Source organism: Leptidea sinapis, chromosome 37 (genome assembly GCF_905404315.1).
Source record: "Leptidea sinapis chromosome 37, ilLepSina1.1, whole genome shotgun sequence".
Taxonomy (NCBI): domain Eukaryota; kingdom Metazoa; phylum Arthropoda; class Insecta; order Lepidoptera; family Pieridae; genus Leptidea; species Leptidea sinapis.
The window spans coordinates 6,296,402-6,323,527 of record NC_066301.1 but is presented as its reverse complement, the minus strand read 5'-3'; positions in this window follow the sequence as shown (position 1 = coordinate 6,323,527).

The following is a 27,126-nucleotide window of genomic DNA, read 5'->3' as shown; positions in this document are numbered from 1 at the left end:
ATTATCAAACTGGTTAGTGAAATACATTTTTCTTGGCCACTCATATATATGTATGAACAACTTATTATAATTGTTTATTAAAAATATTTGGTGTACAGAAACTATAAGCGGACGACCTGTATATAATCTTCCATTAAACATAATAATATAAGCTACAATGGTTTCGCCATGGAATTTCGAATGATCTATTTTGAATGATTTAATAAAACGTTACTCAGGTGAATAGAAAAAAAAATCATTGGAATAAAGGGAAAAGATGCTACCAACTCTAATCCAAGATCCTAGATTCTTATTCTATTTATATGTGCCTGAGTGTACTGGCAAACCACAATATATGTTTATTCAGAGGACCCTTCACATACAAATTCCTACGATCTTGCGGCGGCAAACTAACAGGAATATGAGAGATTTCGGCTAGGTTACTACGAAAATTGTGTAAGGGACATAACAATAAGCGTATGCACCGATTAGATTTAAACATATATTAAATGTTACGAGAAGATGGCTTTGTTGTTTCAAAGTGCAAACAATCTATGTTCATAACTTACTTCTGTCTGCAATTAAATAAAGTCAAAAAAGTGAGTACCTGATTAATCCAACGAAAAGTATTAACTATGTAATTTGCAAGAGAGGGTTTTGCTGCAAAAAATATAATTTGAAATTAAACGTGTTATTATGGCAGGATGACTCAGCAAATATTAAAAGGATAATAATACCTGAGTGGCCACAGAGCCAACGAAACAGTATTTTAAATTTCTTTAACAATCAAATTTATTTACTAAGAAAAATACTTTAAAGTTTTAATTAAATTAACTAAAATACCTATCTGTATAAAGAAATATTTTGTCAGAGTGTATTTGTTCTTTCTTTTTTTATTTTTTGTTATCAATAAAATATATTTGCTAAGTTCGTGGGCCCACTCAAGGGTAGCGTAACCTCTGGTACAGAAAACATTCGTCATATTATTATAAATTACATTTTAAAATACCACTGGAAACACTACATGTCTTATGCTTAACATGCACATGTTCAGTTTTTTTTAGAATTACATTTAAAAAAGATAGCTTAAGTAGGAAATCATAATACATAATACATCCGCTCCCACTCAGCCCTCCCACTCCCTTACGGAGGAGGGGATGGCTGAAAAACAGAGCTGCATGGAAACATGAATCATTTTCCCTCGCAGGTGAAGCTGAGACTTCTCCTTTTGCCTATTGTGTGATCACGAAGCATAATTATTCATTATTTTTTGTAATGTTTTGTATCGCAATAAAGAGTTTATTTATTTATTATTAATTTAGTGGTACTTTGACAATCAATTTAATTAGATTAATGTCTACTTGCATAGGTGAATAAAAAGTTTAAAAACATTTATTGCAGTAACAAAAACGGTACGAACATGGAGTGGATGTGATCTTTTATTAAGTGAGGAACACAAAAAATCTTCAGTTTACAATTTAAGTCTATAAAACAATATTACTGAAGTCAGAGCGAACACACTCCAACGTAGCACCTATTGACGTCTATCAGAGCGACTTGAAAATCAACGCTTGTACCGAAACCATCGCACACGCGTAAGTTCGCCAAGATCATAATATCACCCACGCAAATATCCCTGTAGCTGGCGAAGGAATCATCGAGTGTCAGTAGCAGTTCAAGGTACGTACGTGCATTGTATTGTTATACCCTATTTCGAAGTGCTAACATCGTCGCCGCTACACCCCGCCGGTCTAAATTACCAATGTGCAACCGTGTTGCTGTGGAAGTGGTTATTCTGGATTGACATTTGAAATCCACATATCGAATTTGAGGTTTTTGAGGATTAATAATTTTATAGGGATTGTTTACAGCCTTCAAACGACACCCGCCCAGTACTCGGAGTCATTTGATTTTAACATGCCTCTGAAGTTGGATAATGGAATGGTATATTGCGATCACATGGTAATTTTAAAGTATTAAAATACAATGATTTTTACTGATATATAAATATTTCTTTTGTTCTTATAATTTATTGCAATATTAGAAAATATAATAATAATTTTTTTTATGGAAAAGAAGGACAAACGGGCGTACGGGTCACCTGGTGTTAAGTGATCACCGCCGCCCACATTCTCATGAAACACCAGAGGAATCACAGGAGCGTTGCCTGCCTTTAAATCAAATCAGATCAAAATCAGTTTATTCAAGTAGGTCACGAAAATGACACTTATAAAAAATAAAAATAAAAAAATATTTTTCTTATTGAATCTACCGCTACTTCGTAAAGGGTTGAGCTAATGAGAAGAAGTAGCAAGAAACTCATTGCCACTCTTTTATATCAAGGAAGGTGCATGCGCTTTTTTGAAGGTACCCATGTCGTATCGTCCCGGAAACACCGCATAAGGAAGCTCATTCCACAGCTTTGTAGTACGTGGAAGAAAGCTTCTTGAAAACCGCACTGTGGAGCACATATCGAGATGGTGGGGATGATATCCTAACTTGTGGCGTGTCATACGAAGGTGGAATTCTGCGGCAGGAATCAGGTAAAACACAACGATGCGACGTAGAGACGCAACGCCAAGTGATCCAGCCGTTCACAGAGCACTGGGTCCCCGACAATTCGAAAATAAAAATATGTGTATCATGAAAGGATCATGAAAAGGTACATTTTCTGCGATCTCGTTATAGCAACGTACGATCGGAGAGCCGTTTAATCGGTGAATCGGCTCTTGTTCACCTGCCTTAGGCAGAAAAGGGATCATCAAGGTCCAAAATCATTTGCCAATTGATGGGGGAACGGCTATTGGAATATAGCTCCTGTACACTTTCCCATAATTTTATTCTATTTGTGTTTAAATGATTGTTTGGGCGTGAACTAACGTCAGAACTTTCCCCCAAATTTGACAATGTTTCAGTTTAAAATGAATATTCAGAAGTAAATTTACCTCAAAACTTTGAATATGAATATCTCAGTTACTAAAGGTTTCCGCAGGAGAATGTGGTAATGGAAAGAAGGCACCCGTCCACCACCCACCAACCTTATATAAATAAACGAATATAATTTAATTGCAACTCAATGTTATTAATTTAAATATCGTTATAACGCACAAACCAACAGTTATGACGTCGTAACTGGATCTGGCCCCGCGAATTTTAATAAAAATCTTATGCCGGCTTGATTGGTTACCACAACGGTGCCAATTTCTGCCGTGAATCAGTAATGTATAAGCATTACTGTGTTTTGGTCTGAAGGTCGCAGTAGCTAGTGAAATTACTGAACAAATGAGACTTGACATCTAATGTCACAAGGTGATGAGCGCAGTTGTAACTTGTAGTGCCGCTCAGAATTTTAGGGATTTTCAATAATTTTGAGCGGCACTGCATTGTAATTGGCAGGGCATATTAATTACCATCAGATGAACGTCCTGCTCGTCTCGTCCCTTATTTTCATAAAAAAAAGAAATATTGCGAAAAAATTTATATAACACATTCTAGAAGTAATCTTTGAGGACTTATATAGGGTTATAAATGCGTTTAATAGTTATTTACGAGATATCCATCGTTATTATTATTTGAACCTGAAATTTCAGCACTGCAAAATTTTATTATTCGATACAGTCGCCCTTTGACATATTCTTGAAACATCTATTTTCCAAATGTAAAAATCCTTTCTTAAATAACTAATAAAAATTCATCTACTGAAGCATCTATAGCTGCAGCATGTTCGAATCTCTGTCCTATCAAATAATACTTAAACCTTGGAAATAGATTGAAATCACTTGAAGCTAGTTCGATGAAATATGAAGGATGCTCAAGTATTTTGAAACCAGCATCATAAATTGCAGCCGTCACAATGGCGGACCTGTGAGCCGGGGTATTAACAACTTTATGAAATAAAAAGATGCCATTTTGCTTTGTCATTTCTCACGAATATCATAGCGCATTATGTTGTTCTGTAGCTAGTGACAGTAGCACCATAATCAAGATATTCAATTACAACCAACCATTTACTATTCCAGAAAAGAGAGCTCATGATCTTTCAAGCCAATTTACTCACCTAATATTTTGTAAGGGTGGGAGATGATGGTCTCTTTTGGTGAAGGCAAATTATTCTTTGACTGAGATTTTTTACCATAATGGTGAAACCACGTTTCATCCTAGGTATTAAATCGAGCTACGAAATGTTCTGAATGTTGCTGCATGAAATCCAAAGAAGCTCGAGAAATGTTCAGTCTCATTGGTTTTAATGCATCAGTACGCGTTCCTAGAACCCAGCATTCGATAACTTTTGACATTTCTAAGCGTTGGTGTGAAATGCTATGCACAGTACCAGATTTTTTTCTTTTCGCCTATAAAACGCTCTGTTACATGACGAGTTGCTAAAACAATTTCTGCAACTTTTGTACTATTTGTCACTACCAATTTTTTATGAGTGTGCCGCTCAGGATTCTTGAAAAACGCAAAGCAATTCTGAACGCCATCGCAATTGCCAATGTAAGCCCCTTAGTTTAATACCTGACACTTGTAACTCGAGTATAGGTGTATGAGGCTCTTTTTCAGTGTGTATCAAATCGCCTTCAATACTCTTCTTGTCGAGACAAATTTAGAATCTCTTAGAGTAGCTTTAGATGTTCGCTCTCCGAAAAAACTCAAAGCAGGTCTCGACATAACAAAGTCGTTTAGTAGTATGTGTTTTTTTTATGACTTTGAGGGATGAGACGAGCAGGACGTTCAGCTAATGGTATTTGATACACCCTGCCCATTATAATGCAGTGCCGCTCAGGATTCTTGAAATACCAAAAAATTCCGATAGCACTACAATTGCGCTCGTCACCTTGAGACCAGTAATTTCGCTATCTAGTCCTTCAAACCGAGACACGAAAATGGTGACACATTACTGCTTCACGGCAGAAACAGGCGCTGTTGTGGTACTTTTAATCCAACCGGCATCCTGTACAAAAAAGCCTCCTAATGGATATGTGTAAAGATTTAACTTACCCACTAGTATACCTCTCGCAAATACTTCTATGTTTACCATGTATCCTTTGCTCATTGTTTCTTAGGTCATAGTTACTTAAGTAGAACGTCTTTTACTTATGAATAAAGGAAAATGATCGGTGAGGATGAAAAAATACAGACATCCACGTCAATTTTATATAATGTTTTCTTATCAAATCGCAGAGAATGTAACAATATGATAAAAGTAAATATTTAAAAATGAATACGTATTATGCAATTTCTGAGTCAACTTAATTAAATCAAATAGTTTAGCACGAACATAATCCGGTTGTGGTTTTTTGGTGGATACCAAATGCAATTAAACCATTAATTAAAATAATTTTATAGGGACGACTAGCCTGAGGCGCTTCGTCAAATTTTACCATAAAATAAATCGTTCGAATCCCTCGCAGGATAATGAAGTATTTTTGTTTATTTAATTAGCTTTATCCCTTGTCTTTTTGAAATAATGATCTATTTTATTTAACATATAATTGAATTGCGATATTTATATGTAAAAATATAAGTTTATGTAGAAGAAAAAAGCTTGGAACGGAATTTCAACAGATTTTAGATTTTGACGGAGCGAAGATATTAGTGCCTGTTTTTTTTTTAAGTTTAAAAATCTATGTTTGAATTAATCTTATTGCAGTATACTTATTGGTATTTTATCTTTATCTACCTTTATATTTTTTAAGATTCCAATTTTGTAATAACATTTTGTATCTAACAAATGGAAATTGATCGATCCGAGACCGTGCAAGAACTAAAGGTATATTTATAGGTATTAGTTTTAAAACCGCACTGTAGATAAATGACACATATATGGTGAGAAAGATAATTAAATTTCTCGCATGTGATGTGAAGGTAGTATTGGATGTTAGGCATTTCGTCAAACAGCTCTTCGGAACACTCCCCGTAATAAAAGCGTTGGAAAACAAAGACGAGCAGGAAGTTCAGCTGATGGTAATTGATATGTCCTGCCCATTACAATGCAGTGCCGTTCAGAATTCTTGAGTAACCCAAAAATCTGAGTGACACTTCAATTGCAGATTTGGTAGATTTTGTTAATTGCCAAATTTCATTACAATATCATAGAATGGTTGTTTAATAACTTATACTTATTTTTTATATACTTATTTTATATAACTATTTCACACATAATTTAGAATGCGGTATTCACCTTAAAAGGTAATGCATTTAGTAATAAAATCCTTGTAAATTTGCATAATTATAAATGTAATATTGTAATTACGACTGGTGGAATCTAAATAAATAAATAAATTGCGCTGTTCACCTTGAGACATAACACATCAAGTCACATTTGCCCAGTCATTTCACTAGCTACGGAACCCTACAGACCAAAGCACAGTAATGCTTACATATTACTGCTTCACACTAGAAAAGGCATCGTTGTGGTACCCATAATCTAGCCGGCATCATGTGCATAGAAGCCTCCCACTGGTAGAATGAACACTATTACAAAATTATGCTCAATTATTATGATGTAGGGATGGGAGATGGGAAACTGGCCAATCATAAGTCTTCTGGGACTCCCATATTCTTTTTATGCCCCATGGAACAAAGACTTTTTGTAATTGATTTATATACACTTAAAGAGTTGTCGTAATATTTTTAGTTTCTGTATGGTTAGTAGCAATATACTGGATTCACTCATAAACAAATTTAAACAAACCAGTTTTCATAAAAATTAATTCCTTGGCATACTCAAGAACGTTACTTATAAATTGATAATAGGGAAAATAACTGATAAGTTTACTTTAAGTACAAAAACGACTCTTTTTATTTTTTTTTTTAAATAAAGATAGTTACAATAATAATAATAAAACTTTTATGTGGAAAAATTTAAGAAAGATAATACAAACAAGTAAAAACGATGATAGATTGTGTTTTATGTTGTATACTAACTTAATTAATGAAATTTTGTACAAGTTATTCAATTTTCAAAGATACAGATATTCTTCATTCAAAATACATAGACATTAATGTTATAGTTAAAACAGAATATAATTGTTATATTTAAAAATACGAAAAATAGATTACATTCTTGTTGTGAGAGATTTAAATTAAAAGATAATTTGCATGACATATTTTCAGCATATTTGATGGGAGGGAGTGCATCTTCGTAATGTTTTTGGCTCAAAATGGGAAATAAAAATTAAAATAGTGCTTGGCAGACTTGAATGTACTAAATATAAGATATTATCTAGGTTACTGTTGAAATAACTTGTTGTCTTTTTTGAGAATTAGCCATTTTTATGAGCCTTTAACAGAACCTTTTCTAGTAGCAGATTCACAATGAATTGTCATAGAACAATATCCGAATTCTCTTATATGCAGCTATCTGCTTTTTTGATAAAATTAATTTTAAATAAGTGTTGACGGTGTATGCATTGTATTAGCGACAGATTGTTTATATATTACATTAAATGTATTAATCAATCACTCCAAAAAACTAACGTTAACGTTATATAATCTTTGTATCAAATACTATTTCAAGAACTAAACAAACGAATGACTATGTTTCGAGTTATTTATTCCATCGTTCAAGGAAACAAACTCAGAGATGATTTGCTTCAACAAAAATAGTTGCACTGTATACACAGAACACAATGCAGCTTAAGTCTCTATAGGTTCTACACAATGCATGCATTAAACGGCCTTTGTCTAACGAGTAGCTCTATAAACGCAACTTTATCAAATGGAACATATCTGAAGGCAATTAATACTCATGGATTAAAATTATAATGATTGAATATGCCTTTATATTTAATATCTATTTGAATATAGCACTTAACTTTTGTAAAACCAACTTGTGTTAGCTATAGCATAAAATTTTAATTATATATTGTATCACCATCATCATCATCATCAGCCGGAAGACGTCCACTGCTCGACAAAGGCCTCCCCCAAAGATCTTCACGACGATCAGTCCTGCGCTGCCCTCATCCAACCATTATTCCGTATTCTGGCGATCTTGACAAGATCGTCGGTCCATCTTGTGGGTGGCCTACCATCACTACGTCTTCCGGTACGTTGTCGCCATTTCATAATTCTCAATAAATAGGGACCAAAAATCTTACAACTTTTCCTATTCGTTGTCTAATTTCTACAAAACCCATCTATTTTATGAACTACGTCGTAGCGCTACGAACGTAGTATTTTCTTAATGTAGTAATAATTTTTGATGAGTCCATATGTAGTACATGTCTACTGAGTATGTATTTTGTTTTATCTATGAGCATTCTGTTTAAGTTACTGCCTAAATGTAGAAATAAAAAATGCCACTGTGGGTGTGATAAATATTTTGATTTTAATTAAAAGAGTAGACAAATGTAAACCCGCAGAGGACTGCTGCAGCTGGTAATGTATGGAGCTTGCTAGACAAAGGCTATTGGTTTGCTTTGGCTATATATTGAACTTAATGAGAAATAAAGTTAAAACTTATTAGTAATTTTAATAAAAAATATATGTAGTTATCTACCAACATTATACGTCAGGCATTATTTTTCCTTTTTTTTATCTATATAAAAAAAAGGGAAATCGGAATCAGTAGCTCCATATTTAAAGTTTTTAATCATGACAATCCAATTTTTGACGATGGTCTCTTCGAGTTAATTGTAAGAATGTGTAAGATCAGGTTGTTACACTACCCAACAAACTCGAGAAATGATCAGTGTTTTCTAGTTTAGATTTTATGATTGTTAAATATCCATGTATTTATTATTATTATAAAATCCATGTACTGAGCCCCATAAACCTCCGCTGATAATTCAGTGTAAATTCATGAAGTTTAGCAAGACACAATAAATTAATAAACAATGGGTGGGTCCAGTGAGACAAAACTACTTTGTTGTTTTGAGTTAGGTACTTGGTCCTTTGGGTACCTGGGTGGATCTGATTTAATATGTGAGTAGTAAGACGAACATAATATGTATTGTGTAATGTGTATCAAGCTTATAATAAAAAGTGTAACTTGAAAATCATCTAAGAATGTTGAATTGGTTGGCAAAAACGTTTGTGTGGTAAGGGTTACTATAACAAATTAAATAACTTTCTTTGTGATACCAGAGATTGGGAATGGAGCAATCTCAGGCTAATAAATAATAAATTTTACTGTAATAGCGATAATTTATAAAAAAAAGAAGCCCCCTGAGTTTCTTGCGCTCGTTATACTCATTTCTGAGGCATACTTTTTCGAATGGGTGATTTTTGGGTTTCAGTGATTTTATACACTATTTTAAAAAAATATTTGAATTTCAATAAAATTTTGGATGGTTTATCTTAGAGAAGAATATAATAAGCCAAGGAATGAATTGATATTGTAATGAGTACCAATACACGCGACATACTTAGTTGGACCTTATTTTTTTAATTCATTTATACCGCTCAATTTATTATTATTATTTCTATTCGTCGGGTTCTATTCGTATTTTAAGAACTATATCAAATTATGATAAATTGGTTGCAGAGGAAACCATATGAAGAGATAGAAACATTATAAGAAGTCCATAGTTAGAATAAATAAGAATGTATTCAATATGTCAAAGAAAGTATTTAATGTTTACTTATTTATAAATTATATTTGAATTTTTAATCTCTAATTAGATAATTTGATGTTTAAGAAACAGTTAATTTATCTTCTTTGCTTAGACATGACTTAAGTACTAAAAACGAATTACAGAAAGCCTACTAGAGTATTAGCAGTAATGTTATAATAATTCACAACTTCAGTAATATAACATTTTTACTTACTTTCCTATAATACTTATCTTTCGTAATATTATATATTAGAATAAGTTTTAAATGAATAAATTTATGACTATAATTATCATGTTATTTCGAGAAATGAATATTTGATTTGATTCCAATTTGCAAGCATTAATTACTTAGTATTTTAAGAACCTTATCTATACGCTTTTAATATCGTCTAAATGGGTTTTTGTAAGCACTATTTATATTATGCTTTGGAGGGCACCGTAGCAATTGACTTACTCGATTGTCGAGATCTTCTCAAGGTGACGAGCATTAAAATAGTTGTGCTCAGAATTTTTGGATTTTAAATATAATTTTAAAGGTAACCAAATATCCACCTGATGGTGTTTAATACGCCTTCAGCATTACAAAGCAGTGCCGATTCTAAATTAAACTTCTAAGAGGCATCATAAATGCGCTAGTAATATTTAATTTCATTAACCTAGTGATTTCACTAGCTACTTGTATATTACTGCTTCAAGGAAGAAATACATGCCGGTGTGGCCCCCGCATACAAACCGGCATCTTGTGCTAACAAGCCTTGCTCATATATTTCCTCTCATAAAAATGATCAGATGTTTCTTCATATCAAGTGTTTTTCTTGTATTGTATAAAATTTCTCTAAAATAAGAGCACTTATGAGAATCAAGATCCGAGGAGAAAAAGTCGGCTATTTTTTTCTAGTCGCTAAGAATTTGCGTTGTATATGACAAAAAACCGGTAGTACCAAGTCTCATTCTTGTTTCTTTAAACTTAGAACACTCAGGAGAATCAATATCCGAGAACAAAACGTCGCTGACCCGTCCTTGAAACAAATAATAAATAAACAGACGCACACAGCCAACAAACTTTTATCATCGCGGAGCTTTAATAAAGTTATTATTACGACGGGTACACGAGATATACATATTATTAATTTGATGCCAATATGTCGATCCGATTGCATGAATCGTGGTCGCGGCGGAACGATGGATTCTGCAAAGTGTCTGTAACTTATATTAGTAAATAAATAAATAATAATTACTTTCATTAAAAATGTGTGTTTTGTGTATTCCATTGTGGTGTTAGAAGCTTACCGTGACTGGAGTAGCCATGCTAATGAAACCAGCTTTCAATAAATTATTTTAAAACGTTTATGAAATATGGTATCATAACGGTTGAGTGATTACAATGCGATGCAATTTTGTAATTGGAACAGCACCAACTTCAAAAAAATTTCAACCCTGTAGTGTCATAAAAATTGGGTTTTATTCAGCTTGCAAGAATTGATCTGAATAAATAGAATATTGTTGAAATAGGTCATATGCACTAACTTTTTCTTAGTAACGACCCCTTCATTTTTGTCAAGCTGTCCAAAAGTTAATGTTGATTTAATATTGAAAACGAGGAAATAACGAGTAACTCTCATATTAATCATCTCACGACCGGCGTGGATGTCAGACGAGCGGGATGATTAACTAAAATCGTATTACTTTACTTAGAACGGGATATTTGTTGGTGCTGCATGAAGCTTTGTTAAAGTTACATATTAGAAACATTCGAAATATTTTGTTAAAAAAATATGAATGTATGTGTAATTATTTATCTGTTCACTCATTTGCACAGGAAGCCGGCTAGATTATGGGTGCCACAACGGCGCCTATTTCTGCCGTGTAGCAGTAATGTGTAAACAATACTGTGTTTTGGTCTGAAGGGCAAATACTGGGAAACTGAGACTTGACATCTTATTTCTCAAGGTGACGAGCGCAATTGTAGTGCCGTTCAGAATTTTTGGGTTTTTAAAGAATCCTGAGCAGAACTGTATTGTAATGGGTATGGCGTATCAATTACTACAGCTGAACGTCCTGCTCATCTGGTCCCTTATTTACATAAAAAAAAATTCAATAGATTCAACACGGCCGATTTAGTTGAATATTTATAACCGTCTCAAGGCCGATGATCAAATTTGGGATCAGTGAAAGAAAATCGCGCTTACAAGTCAATATGAGTTCACTTTTACCAAGACAAAAAATTAGTGAGATAAATAACATGTATTTCAATAACAATTATTCTGTTTAATAATAATATTCTTTTCTCGTCTTCCGTGAGTGGAAGTGGTATATGTGGCAGGGAAATTGGCCGAAAAGATTATGGTACTGGAATAAGTTTTTTTTATGATCTGAAGTAAAACTGACGACTTTCTCAAATAATATGAGCGTTCAATTCAGTGTCGGTTAATTATTAATTAAAACTATATTTTAATAATATATAACTAAACTTCAAAATTATAATGTCGGTTACTTTTTCCTCGGTTTAGAATATTGTGGAAAATGAGATTATGAGGGATTTGCCAAACTTTTTGTTCATATTATATGTATTAACTAAATGGTGTATATTCACATATGTAATTTTCAATCTAAACCTTTTTATTCTGTAGTGCACATTAATCACTAAACCTTTAGATTAATTGATTGGTCTCCGCTGCGCTCCAACTAGATACCGCACTACCTAAGGACAATTGCTTTTTTATTACAGCATCTTTATACTGCAGTTTGTGTTTGCTATTTGTTGCTTGTGCGCGTGGCATCTTGACACACAATGGCATCTTTTAAATTTTGTAAGTTATATACGCGTCGTGTTATTTTACATTGAAATTAATAAAATACAAAATACTTAATGATATGTGACCCCAGTGTCTACCTTATTTCTTGTAGTATTATTTTTACAAAGTTTTACTACGCAACATGGTATTTTAGTTACTATTATTAGTAAAGTTTTAAAGCGCATATCTACGTTAGATATTATTGGAGACTGGACCAAGTACGCCCACTTGTGTAGTATTAGTTGCCGCACGTTTGCGACTAGGCCTGCGGTATCTAGTTGGACCGGTACGGAGACCAATTCTTAATCTTAAACTAAAGCCATATTATATCGATAAAAGACAGTCCAAATGAGATTAAAACACTAAATCAATACCGCTATACACTTACACTAACGCTGGTATCGATTCAAATAGTTTAGTCTTACTGCTACTGTTCGAGTGTCTAAATTCTAAGTAAGCGTATTTAAGCACTGGTATATTCAAAGTATTATTTATTTGGCGGAGCAGCCGCAATAAATGAGCACCTCAAGCCATTAGCCAAAGATAATTCTACTTTAGTGTAATATTATGCGGAACATTACAGTGAGCAAAGCCGCTACAAAATGCAAGCCACGATTCATTAGACGTTGTTTCAACCTTCATAATTCTAACTTCAAGTTATGATTTGTTGTATTCATTCAGACGAATAGAAGCTTTCAGTTCACCTTCAAGCAGATGATGTACAAAATAAGATAATATTTATTATTTACTAGCTGATGCCCGGGACTTCGTCCGCGTAGATAAAAGGTTTTTGAAAATAATAAGAAAGTTTGGAATTGGGGATTGTCTCATGTCCTATTCCAGTTCCGGTTTCCGTTTTTGCTCCTGTTCCCAACATATTATATGAATCTTATTTCGAGATAGATTGCTGTGGCAAACTAAACCTACTATTTTTATAGGTATAGCTCATCCACGTCCAGTTTTTCACAAATGCCGCGAGAACCATAGATTTTTCTGGGATAAAATGTAGCCTTTCCCAATCTCTAGTCTGTCGCTGTACCAAATTTCATCAAAATCTGTTTAGTAGCTCGTGCGTAAAAGCGTAACAAACAAACTTACATTCACGTTTATAATATTAGTAGGGATAATTATTTATAAGCTGCAACACTGAGAACGCGCTGAAACTAGTGAGAAGACTCAAAATAACTAAGTCTTTTGAGTTAGTCTAGTGAAAAGCTAGTGTAATATAGTACAGTTAATATTATACTCAGTGTGAAGAAAAAAAGAACATAGTGAACATACCCCTTAATAGAGACACTTTCTCTAGTAGAGTATAACTATACTCTACTTTGTAAATTAAGTTAAAATTAAAATGCTTATCAGCCTAAGGCTAGATTGTAATAAAATAATAAAAAGCGTAGGTTTTTATCATAAAAGGAAAAATAAGCTGGATTACATGGTAAAATGCACCCAAATATATGGAAATATTTTCTCCAAATAATCTTACGTTATAACTATTATTGATCTTACTTTACTGCTCTAACTACTTGATAATGAATTAAGGCAGAAAAAAATAATTTACAAAGTTTGCTTGCCCACCATAACTCAGTAACATTTTTAAGAATACACCAGGTTCTGTTCCTCTTCAATGTATTCTTACTAGAAAAATCGGTCAATGCAAGCAAATTGTTGGCATTTAATTTTAATTTGTTAAATTATCTCAAGGAACCCTGCCGAAAATACGTATGTACATAATCGGAAATGTCGCCACAGATTGAGTTGTGGCTCTTGTCAAAAACAGTATGTTTTTCAATAAGAAAAAGTAAAGATATTTAATTCATATTATTATGATAAATTTTGTGCTATATTTTCATTGATCAAAGTCTATATAAAACGGCCGTCAAAAGCATCTTCTGCTATACACGATACTTTGTTGCCTAAATAAAGACAATGATCCAACAAATAAATATATATTACCGTCTTTTATTGTAATGTAAGACTAATCAAGTACTATTAAGAAGCTTGAAACACGTCTTCAATGCAAAGTGAGCTTCGATTTGGACTTGTATGGTCATCAAGCGACATTTAGTGTGCTTTACGATAATCCATTGAACAACATAGTAAACTAATAAACTGATACAATAAGTAGAGAGGCGCAGTGGAAGTTGCTGGGCCCATAACCCAAAGGTGCGTGGATCGAAACCACGCTCTGCTACAAATTTATATTTTGCTGTATATGAGCAAGGTAAGATAATTTACATTTAAATTAAACTTAATCGTTCAAAAATTATCAGTTCACATAACTTTATTTGATTAGAATACATTTGAATTAATTAATTTGTTCAGTTATTATTATACCAAAGGTATTTAATAGTTTTATTTTATTTTCTAAGTGTAATATTATCATTTGTTCAGTTTTTGATGGGTACTACTAGTTAGTACACGACTTTATTGTTAAAAGGGGTACTCGGTTGAACAGAACAGGAATCATTGGAATATAGGGACTAGCTGGTACTCACCTCTTCTATAAGAACCTGGGTACTTCTAGTTTCGCCTGAGTACAATATATTATATTTCGCGGGACATTTAACGATGAAATCACTACGATCTCACGGCGGCAATCTACAGGAATACTAAGAAAATCTGGATTTCTAATTAAATGTTCCGGTGCTCAACCTTCACGTGCGGTTACTTGACGGAATGTGTGTTACGGCATACGACCATTAAGATGTCACGGCTCGCGGTTTATTCTTTTCTCCTTATACCGGCTTAGTTACTAGGATAAGGGTGTTAGTAGTTAAGAAAAATGTTGTGTATTACTTGGAGAACTGGCTACCATTTTAACCTAATTTTCAAATATAAAATAGAATATATAATATTTTATTAGCAACAAAAAAACACACATCACAACTATTTACAATTTTAATTAAAATCTTAAATTACTAATAAATAAGGTAGCCAATATGATAGAAATAAAAAAAAATAACTGTGTGCACATGATTCCCTGCTAAAAGGAGCTGACTCAGTGAATTGTTGTGTTAGTGCAGAAGACACCAACACAACATTGGTTTTCAGCAGCCCCTCGTGACATTTGGAATAGACAGTTGCTATCATCTTCCCGTTGTAATTAATTTGTGTAGGTATCTAAGGGAATGACTGAATATTAACAGCTTTCTTATAAATAATATAATAAATCAAATAATTAAATAGTTTAAATAATACAATACTATTTCATTTACAAACATACCGACCTCAACAAATAAGTAAATCAAATCCCACGTATTTACACTTCCAGCTCGCTCCTAGACTCTTAAGTAACGGTTTTATCTTTACACATTGCTCTTGAAATTGCTTTACAGAGCTGGCTGAGAAAATACATTCATTAATCAAATATTCTCTTCTGGTATTATACACATATAATTTAGAATTCTGATATAACTTTGCAACAATCTGTGTGAAAGATAGGATAGAACAAAGTAAACTGTTCCTCTTAATTTTATGTGACATTATAGTCTCGGTATTGAATAGTACTTCTTCTTCTCTTAGGAGCTTAATTATCATCAAGGCGACAATTATGTGTTAAAATTATGTTTTTGTGTATAAAATAGTAGTTAGTAGTAAATACTCTTAAAACAGAAATGTCTTTAGACGACGCTATTATTAGGCTGGGCGCACACGTTCGGAAACCGGATTAGGTTTCCTGATCAGGAATTCAGATTCGGATACCCGAATGCTCTAATTACATACAAAATATTCATCAAGGCGCACATTATTCTTATTGTTTCCGAACGGAAAAAAAACCTAACGTTCGGTTCGGTGCGTTCGGTTTGTAAGAACGGAAAAAACTCAATGACGTCATCCCGAACGCAGCTCTCGCGTAGCATTGCAGCGAGTGGGCGTCTGTAGACTCGTCATAGGTAACAAATTTAATTTTCTCTCGTAGGCCATTATGAAGCTCGTCAAATGATTTCACTGACATCCTGTTATATTTGAAGAATTCATCTGGGTGTTCTCGTAGTCTTGCTCTTTTGAGATAAAATTGACTATCTGTTAATCTCCGAGTATTCAACGGGCGTACCCAGTAACGACGATTCCCCTTCTTCTTGTTTACCGCCAGTAAAAGTGCAATAGTAATCAATTCGTCTTCATCGTCCATGATAATACTTGCGTGTGCTTTCACAAGCGTCTCTTTTCGTACTGGTCGTAAAAAAAAACGAACAAAAAACCGGACGTTTGCGCTAGTCTCACGGAATTTCGAATCCGAATTCCTGATCAGGAAACCTAATTTGGTTTCCGAACGTTTGAGCCCAGCCTTAATATGAATTTACGTAAACAGTCAGCTACGCTTAATATTTTGAATTTGAAACTAACTAACGCACACATTGACACATCAAAATTTGTCATAATAGGGCTGCCATACGTCTATACGCTAATGTATTCTGCTATACCATGAACAAGCAGAATAGGTCAAATAAGAAAAACGTTGAATTATTTTAATATGAAGTAATGGATGTTACATTTACCTTAACTTTTACGTATATAGAGTTTGTGTGATAAAATATTTTCATACAATTAGATACTCATCATAAAGCGTTTGGGTAGCTCTCCCTTCACAAAAAAAATGTTATTAACAGAATGATATTAATACTATTAATATAATATTCAATTTTACTATCATATAATATATAATAATATTATATGTTTCAATAACCCATCCTTTCGAAACATCCACAAGATTTTCTCCAGTTGAAATCCACTACTTTATGAGAATGAGTCCATTGCAATTTAAATAAATTGTACCGAATCAAATATGAGAAAAATATTTAAAAATTTCCTATTGCTACAATCTATAATAAATTGGTATAGAAGGGTGTGATCACCTCACGGTTACGAGTCTTGAGATAAGAATAACAATTAAACTAATTTAAATCGATCTCTTACTATATATTATACATTATAATCGAATGATATCACAATAAGCTAAACGAACTTTCAAGACACTAATAATATATCAGTACCTTCATACATACATACATATAATTAAGTCTCTTTCCAGTAGGGGTAGGCAGAGACCACTTCTTCCACTTGCTACGATCCTTACATACTTGTTCCGCTTCGTCCACTTTCATTATATTTTCCTTCATACATGCTCTTCGATTTAGGGTACTCTTGACCTGGCCTTTTTACAAGACGTCCCTGATTTAGTCTCAAAACGTCCACCTTGGTCTAACCCTTCCAAAGCTTTCATTCACAATCGCCTTATACACTTTTTTCGTCGATCATGTTGCATTCATTCTTTCGACATGGCCAAACCATCTCAGCATAGCTTTCTCAATTTTTGTCACTACATATTTTTTCAGACGACAACGTGTCCTAACTCACTATTTCTTTCGTCCCCAAATGCTTTTTGCCACGCAAAGATTCCATTCCACGCATACTTAAAACAGGTTTTTTCCCATTGTAATTCACTCTCTCGTCCCCAAACGAACCCTAAACTCCTTGATAAATTAAATTATTTTTATGATTATCCATTGCGTTCCCACGAATAGCGAGGGAAAGGTTTGTCTACCCCAGCAGAGCCCCGCATGCCCAGGGTAAGGCTGACTTAATTATGGGTCGCCCGGTCCCAGGGCAGTGTGGCACGCTAACGACTAGACTTTCCCATAGCCATGCATCAATCCGCGCGGCAGACTTTGGATTGGCGGAGAGGGTAGGAATAGGGAGAGGGAAAGACAGTTGGTGTGAAAAGGAAGATTGGTCAGTTAGAGTGCGAAATAGGAAATGTAGGATATTACCAGCCCAGGAGGGCAAGGGAAAGGACAGGAATAGCTAAGGAAGCCGGGGTTATATACCCGTATACTATACCACAACTACCGGACAGGTAAGTTGGGATGAGTATCCCAATTATGAATACGAATTCTGACGGAGATCGATCCTGTGGTTTGGATAATTAAAAATAAATAGTGTTGAAATATGTTTCAATGCTTAATGTCTTAAATGTGTTCTTGTAACGGCTTGGAAATTCAAATTATTAAGCAATCGAGCTATAGGAGCGAGGTCGAGAAGTCCGGTACAATATTTGTTTATGTTTGAACTTCATAATTCATTTCTGATTAAAGTTTGAAGTAACTTATCTTGTAGGAGCGTCATGTCTTCGAAATGGTCTAAATGAACCTGATTTATAATAATAAGTAATAACAGTAATACTTTTGTCACATTTGTTTTATAAAGTACTAAAGTGTTGCCAAGAAATCGGTATTAATTTGATATCTCTCCGGGGGCTAGTACTGCACTAATTTGTAGCCTAATAGCCTCTTTAGACTTACAGGAATGACATAATGCTGTTTCAATGTAAAATTTTGTAATTTGTGTTGAATGTTTTTTTATTCACGGTTAAATACTTTATGTAATAAAGCGCTCTGTCCTTTTGTAGGTTTAATATTTCCAGGTAATCTTGTTTTTTAATGTAATTTGGTACGAGAAGATAAAGTCATATTTTATTATTGGTCATTAGTTGCACCTCAATTGTATATTTTCTTTTTTGTAATTTTTTGTTATGGCAAAATGTAGTGCAGATAGTTCTTGTAGAAATAGAGAGATCTAATGCCAATTGAATCTCGCGCCGGTGAATAACCAATTGTCACCGAGCACAGGCATAGTCGCCGGCATTTTATGTTTTCCTACTTCTGTCATTTTTTAATAATATTAAATTTAAAGAAAAGGATAAGATAAAAAAAAAGAAATTTAAAGATTAATTAATTAGATTGTATAAAAATACGCAATTATTTTTATACTTTTTAGTGCACATTATATCTATTGTTTTGGAATAGTGTTTTTGAAGGCGGCTGTTTTTTTGTAAATTTTTTTTTTATAATTTTGGGATCACACAAAAAAGAGAAAATATCGTCAAAGTGATTGTTCATAAAAATAAAAAACAATCATTGTTATCATCTTAATAAACAGCGTATATCTTGTTTATAGAAAAAAATTTATATTGGTTGATAATAGACATATATTATATTATAAGTTATAACTTGAAGCGGCTGACGACTGGCATCAAGTTGCAGGTTAGGACAGGAACCACTTTTACTCACTTAGCCCCGCGCTCTTTTAATTATGTTTTCATTAATTATGGTGGATACAATAATTATATTTTTATATGCATTTTAAATGACCTTAATTTTGAAAACCTTAACAGATATTTAATACGATTCAAGTATTTTTGTGTCTCCTATATTTTAACATTATACTTATCGTATTGCACAGAATGCCGGCTAGGTTATGGGTACCACAACGGCGCCTGTTTCTGCCGTGAAGCAGTGATGTGTAAGCATTACTGTGTTTCGGGCTGAAGGGCGCCGTAGCTAGTGAAATTACTGGGCAAATTAGATTTAACATCTTAATATGTCTCAAGGTGACTTATTAAGTGACTTCAGACCGAAACACTGTAATGCTTACACATTACTGCTTCACGGCAGAAATAGGCGCCGTGGTAGTATCCATTATTTAGATTTGCGTCGAATTCAAAAATATTAACAATGAATGTTTGCGTATACTTATATCATTACAAATACATATATGATTAATAGAATCCTCTTTTTTTTAACATTACTTTGTTTTCGAAGAATCTTATTATTATTCTGGTACAACACTTATAAGTAGTAATATATTACATATTTATATATTCCCAAAAGTACCTTTAGACTATTTGTGTATGTAAGTAAGAGATATGTATGCAAGAGCATGAAGATCCATTGAATTCCTGTCACGCTCTAGCTTGATTACCGGATAACGAACCTCAGACTAGATACGAAAACAACGTCAGTTAATCCTGATAAAATACAAAGAAAACAAAAATGTAATCATTCTCCAACGACACTAGTGGTAGGCACCTTTGCACAGGATGCCGGCTAGATTATGGGGACCACAACGGCGCCTTTTTCTGCCGTCAAGTGTTTCCATTTGAAGGGCGCCGTAGCTAGTGAAATTACTGGGCAAATGAGACTTATCATCTTATGTCTCAAGGTGACGAGCGGAAGTGTAGTGCTATTCAAAATTTTTAGATTTTTCGAGAATTCTGAGGGGTAATTGCATTGAAATGGGCAAGGCAACGACTCTGTCCAGCACAAACATCTGGAAAGTGTGAAATGTTGTGCGCAAGTTAAGAACCGGTTATTTAACTACAAGAAGGCTTATGAATCAAAACTAACTTCTCCTTAACCACGACATTAATTTTATGTGGTTACCACCTAAAGCTTACTGCATAAACATAAATTTTTTTTCGAGGGTTTTAGGATAAAAGACTAGATTTTTTTTTTCATTTGGAGAACTTACACTGACCGTGTCGGAATGAGTATAATTTATTACAAGCTAGAGATAATGATATTTATTGAAGTATATTCGTTTTACTTTGTTATGATGTCAGTGTTTGTATATTCAAAATATTGATATTCAAAAGTTGTGTGAAAAATTTACTAACTGGGCTTAGAAGGACTTGAGCCCAGGAAGTTTTACATGCAAAAAGTAGAGGCACTGTAGATGTCGAGATGCAACAAATAGCTTTTGAATAACTTTATCATTATTAAATTTATCTCTAATAATTTCTTAACTCTAAATTTTACTGTTACATCTAGCCTACGCGCTCCAGTATTAGTTTGATTCATTGGACTACCGTATTCCACAGGGAGTTACTTGAATTATCGGTGTTACAGTACATTTTGAATAGCTCAAATACTTGGCCTTATGTAAAACAGGTCGCCTTATTAAGATCATTTGAATTATTATAATTACCTAAAACTTTAATAGAGAAATACGATAATATATCGGATTGCTGTTGGTTCGACAAGTAAGATTTCGTGATGTTTATTTTATAATAATCATTGGAGTCTTACATGTATTAAGAATTTTCATGAAATTATGTCCTTTTCATCGAATTATTGGCTTTTTGCTTGAAGCAGTATTCTACTTGTTTATTTCAAAAATAAGATTGCTAGGGTAGTGCATGTCTTTTCATAAGGACAGTTAAACCGGACAGATGAAACCTGTTTAACTCTCGCGGAGCCAGAGAGTAGACAGGTCCCTCAAAATTGCCGTGACGGCGACAGCAGATATCCTCCCTAACGTGCACACATACCCCGGCATGAGGCATGAAATTATGCTCAATTTTGTACCTGGGGTACATACACAAATAAAATTTGAAAATAAAATTATATGAACTATGCGGGATTCGAACCCACGACCTCCGGCGTTCCGTTCCGGTGCTCTAAACCACTGAGCTAACCATTCGATTACCGCCTCGTTATAAAATTCTGTTTGCTTTGTTCAACTCTCAGGTTGTGGCTTCATCTACAGGATCTACTGTAAAGTAACCTGCTCAACCCCAATATTTGCATATTAGGAATTTGACTTGAGATGTCGCTCTTGTAAATCTAAACAATTTGTTATGTTTTTAAATTTTATTTTAAATTTTATTTGTATATTAATCCTAGAAGTGAGGGTTATCACTTTAAAAACATAACAAATTGTTTACCTGGGGTACGATAAATATGACATATCGCTTGGTCGAGATATCTGCGTCTCCGTAAGGAAACACAAGGCCAGCTGCGCCGTCTCAAGGTGGTGGTGGACGGCGTTAAAATTGGCGTGAATTTCCCTGATATTACAGAAGTCCACATTAAGCGTGGAGCGGGGTGCCGTGGTGTTGCTGCCCTGTTTGTCCTTAGATGTGCGGGGTACTGTGCCCTCCCCAGAATACGAGGGGCAGCCCGAGCGAGAATGCTCGGGGAGGGATTCTCCGACTCTGGTAGAGCCGGTACCCTCCTGGGCTAATATCTTTTTAAGGACCGCTCTCATATTTTTGTTAGGGGGTGATGTCCCCATCACCCCCTAACAAAAATATGGGGGAGGGGGGAAGGGATGGCCTCCGGTCCTCGACACTTACCTATGCGAAATATAGCGGCACTAAGCCGCTACTTCACGCCGGTATTCTGTTCGAGTGTGGTAAGTAACCCGGACGAGTCTGGCCCGATTGTGCTGACGTCATAAGACGACAGCGTGACTCTCCCACCTTCAAAAAGCCCGTAGTCGCCTCTTACGGCACCCTTGGACCTGGGACTACCCTATTCTTTTTACGCCCCGGGGCAGCACAGGGCAAAAACATCTCAACAAAACATAATATTACTAACTGCAAAAGGCGATACTTAGTGGCATTCTGCCAGGCCAACATTTACACGTCTCTATTTTGATGTGATGTGATTTTCTTAGTAAAGTACCTAGAAGAAAATATTTCATATTCTAAAGAATGAAATGCGAGTGAGAAACTTGCATTAGGCAACATAATTGGTTACTATTTGTGTATTAAATAAAAGTTTCGCTTAGAATATAACTGACTATTCAAATTTAAGAAATAACTTTCTTTGGTAGGAAGGCATTGTGATTCATAATATTAAAGTTTTTTTTCTTGAAAATAATGGACGAGAAGTGCAGGATATTCAGCTAATGGTAACTGATACGCCTTTCCCATTGCAATGCAGTGCCGCTTGGGATTCTTGAATAACCCAAAAATTCTGAGCGGCTCTACAATAATTGCGCTCGTCACCTTGAGACATAAGATGTTAAGTCTTATTAGACCGAAACACAGTGAAGCTTACACATTATTGCTTCATTGCAGAAATAGGCGCCGTTGTGGTACCAATAATCTAGCCGGCATCCTGTGCTGGTAAATGTATCAAATTTTATAAAATTTCGGTGCTATTTAGAGAATAATTGTTCTCTTATTTAGACCTCGATTATTTTTATCACAAAGTTAAAATCACATATTTTTTTGACGTTACTCTATTCATATTTTCAATGAGTAATAAAAGACATACATTATGTCTGTAAGAAATCATTTGCATTGCAGTCACGCTTGGCAGTTTGTAGGTACTCGTAGTTGGCAGACATGCCACGACACATCTCGCGACGTGACCGGCTGGATAGTAATAGTCGTGTTGATACGCGGTACTGAACACGCATTTGTAACTATAACTATCTTGAATACCATCTTACATCGTCTACACAAGTTTCCATTTTAGTTAACATTAAAATAGTTCACCTCATCCGTTCAATATGTGCCAAAATATGGAGTATTCATGGAATGTGTTATAACTATTTATTATGATGTTTTTAGAAGGAAAGAAAAGTAATAATTTATCATTTTAAACTTTAATAACTCTTGATAAATGTGTGGGGTGTTGTATATGCTTTTACAACATGATCCCAGAAGATGTTCAAGACAAGTGTATTACGAGATTCAAAAGAATTGTTAAAAAACGCTTAATGTAACATAAATGACTTTCTTAATGATACCACAGATTGGGAATGGAGCAACTGCCCACAGGCTAAAAATTGTATTGTACGAATTTACATTGTAACCATATTTATATAAAAAAAGAAGCCCGCTGAGTTTGTTGCGCCCGTTTTTCTCAGGTCTGAGGCAGACCTTTTGGAATGGGTGGTAGTTTTTGGCTTTCAATAAGTGATATTATATCTAATTTTGAATAAAAATATTTGAATTTGGATTAGAATTTCAAATACAATAGTTCTATCTATAGTACACATATTCTACACAGTCATGAAATGGGTGTAGCAACTTGTTAACATGATTTGTTTTAGCTAACTATGTGTCACTACAGCTTAATTTTCTCTATGTTAAGGGTTTTAATTGGATCGCAATACAAATTCAATGCCACGATCATGGGTTGATATGACCATCCTTCAGGTCCACAACGAAGTGTTAACGTTGACGTAATTGCAATACCAAAGAAATGCTTGCTTTATTCTTGATCTTATAGGTGATCCACCAGTTATACCGCAATGCAATATTTTGATTAACTTTATAATATTAGCACAATTTAATTTATAGATAATAATTTTATATTATTGTGGATTAAATTAAATTTCTTTATTGCACTAACAAAAGATATCGTTTGTTTAGCTTATCAGCGATCTCTTTCGGGTCACCTATCCCTACTAATGTTATAAATGTGAATGTAAGTTTGTTTGTTACGCTTTCACGCCTCAACCACAGAACCTATTTTGATAAAATTTAGTACAGAGATAGACTAGAGCTTGAAAAGGGACATAGGCTACCTTTTATTGCAAAAAATTAAATTGAGGGGTTGAAATAGGGGATGACGCTTTGTATGGAATTTCGTCCTTTTCGAAGATAAATCCATGAAACTTTGAATTAAGGCACTTTATTAAAAAATAATTTATAAACATTTGTTCGAAACTTTGACCTACATGGGGATGAAATAGGAGATTAAAGTTCGCAGGGAAATACTGTTAAAGAGAATGTCTACAATGACAAGGGATATGCGCTGTATCACAGAAGAGCGAAAAGAATAGTTTGTATATTGTGTATTATTTGAAAAGTATCCTAAAAAATAAAAAATAAATGCATAAAATAACTATTCAATGCGGACCAAGTCGCGGGTAAAACTCTCTGTATGAATGAATAGTATTGCAAACAAAGATTGGCAACGCTTTTTACCTATTTTGAAATCATTGTAAATTTCGTTGGGGTCCCAAAATAATACACTGGGGAAATCATTTTTAAAAATGGGATGAGAGGAATAATTCATGTGTAGCCAGATCTGCGCTTTGTAGAGCTCATAAATGTATGCTTGAAGGCTTGAAGTATTTACCCTATTAAGAAATGATTTCCAAAAAGTTTTTCAAAGCCAACTAGGGTTTGCCTTCCAGACGACCGAAACGGCAATCGCTCGAGAGAGAGTGACTCAGTATTCTTATACTAGGTGAGTTATAAATGGGAGTGTTTTCGAAGAGTGGAAGAGATATAAGACTGTTGAGGTTTTATAGTGGTAAACACGCAAATTTATGTCTTTTGGGGGTTAAATATTTATATATACATCAATTACAACCCGTATCGCAACATTCCCAGTGGACGGTGGTCAACAGTCCCAGGAAGTTGGAGGTCAACTTGCATAAACGATCATAGGCCCTACGCTTTGTCCAGAGTGAGTGCCTGTTCGTCTTCTTTGCTTTCAATAGCCGCCGCTAATCTATGAGCTTTACTTCTTGACTTCATAACATCCCAGGAAAACATAGCTTGCCGGACAATTTCCTGTCTGAATTATACTCCAAGCATAGAGCTCTGAAATGCTTGATGGGCAACGGTGTCTTGCCAGTGTCGTCAAGAGTAAAGTTGGAGGAAAAAAGAGTGCACAGCAGTCAGCCCTCTCTCTTTCCTTAAAGGTCAGATAATTGTATGGATTGGCGGAGAGCACGGCTAGTTTAAATTACGAAGCAGTATTCGATAACGTTCAGAACTTTCGTCTTCTAGAATTTTAACAACAATCACGATATTCATGTTTACAATTTTTTTATGTAAAAGGAGGACAAACGAGCTTACCTGGTGTTAAGTGATCACCACCGCCCACATTCTTTTGAAGCGCCAGAAGAATCACAGGAGCGTTGCCAACCTTTGAGGAAGTTGTACGCGCTTTTTTTAAGGTTCCCTTGTCGTATCGTCCCGGAAACACCGCACAAGGAAGCTCATTGCACAACTTTGTACTACGTGGAAGAAAGCTCCTTGAAAACTGCACTGTGGAGGACCACCACACATCCAGATGCTGAGGATGATATCCTAACTTGTGGCGTGTCGTGCGAAGGTGGAATTCGGCGGCAGGAATCAGGTTAAACAGCTCTTCGGAACACTCCCCGTGATAAATGCGGTAGAAAACACACAATGAAGCTACTTCTCTACGCAACGCCAAGTGATCCAGCCGTCCACAGAGCACTGGGTCCCCACAATTCGAGCTGCTCTACGTTGCACGCGATCAAATGGATCGAGCTGATACTGGGGTGCGCCAGACCAGAGATGACAGCAATACTCCATGTGTGGCAGGACCTGCGCTTTGTAGAGCGCTAGTATGTGGGCTGGCTTGAAGTATTGCCGTGCTCTATTAATGACTCCCAGTTTCTTTGAAGCCAATTTGGCTTTGCCCTCCAGATGACCACGAAATTGGCAATCGCTCGAGATTTCGAGACCCAGTATTGCGTTACTAGGCGAGGCTTTATGGTGATACAATTAATAGGGATTTTTAGTGGTAAACGCGCAAACTTGAGTCTTCTGGGGGTTAAATTGAACAAGGTTCAATTTACCCCATTCCGCGACCTTCTCGAGAGAGGACTCGATAGAAGACACAAGTTTCTCCTGGCACTGGTCAACGTTTGCCCGAGAGAGACCTGCATGGCCCGTGTATACGGCATCACCAGTGCTGTCGTCTGCATAGCAATGAATGTTGGAGGTGTCCAACATATCATTGATATGCAGAAGAAACAGCGTGGGAGATAGCACACAGCCTTGGGGCACTCCAGCAGTCACGGGCTTTGGGTTCGAGCAATATCCGTCGACAACGACCTGTATGCTGCCCCCAGTGAGGAAGCCGGAGGTCCACTTGCACAAGCTCTCGGGAAGACCAAATGATGGAAGTTTGGAGACGAGCGCCTTGTGCCATACACGATCAAAGGCCTTCGCAATATCCAGGCTAACTGCCAGGCCTTCCCTCTTTCTTTCAATAGCTGCAGCCCATCTATGTGTTAGGTATACCAGAAGATCACCTGCCGACCGACCATGGCGAAACCCGTATTGTCGGTCGTTGATCAACTGGTGACCCTCTAGGTATACCAAGAGCTGACGGCTAATTATGCTCTCCATGATTTTGGAGAGCAGGGAGGTAATAGTCATAGGCCTGTAGTTTGCCGGATTCGAACTGTCTCCTTTTTTTTGGATCGGATGGACAAGGGCT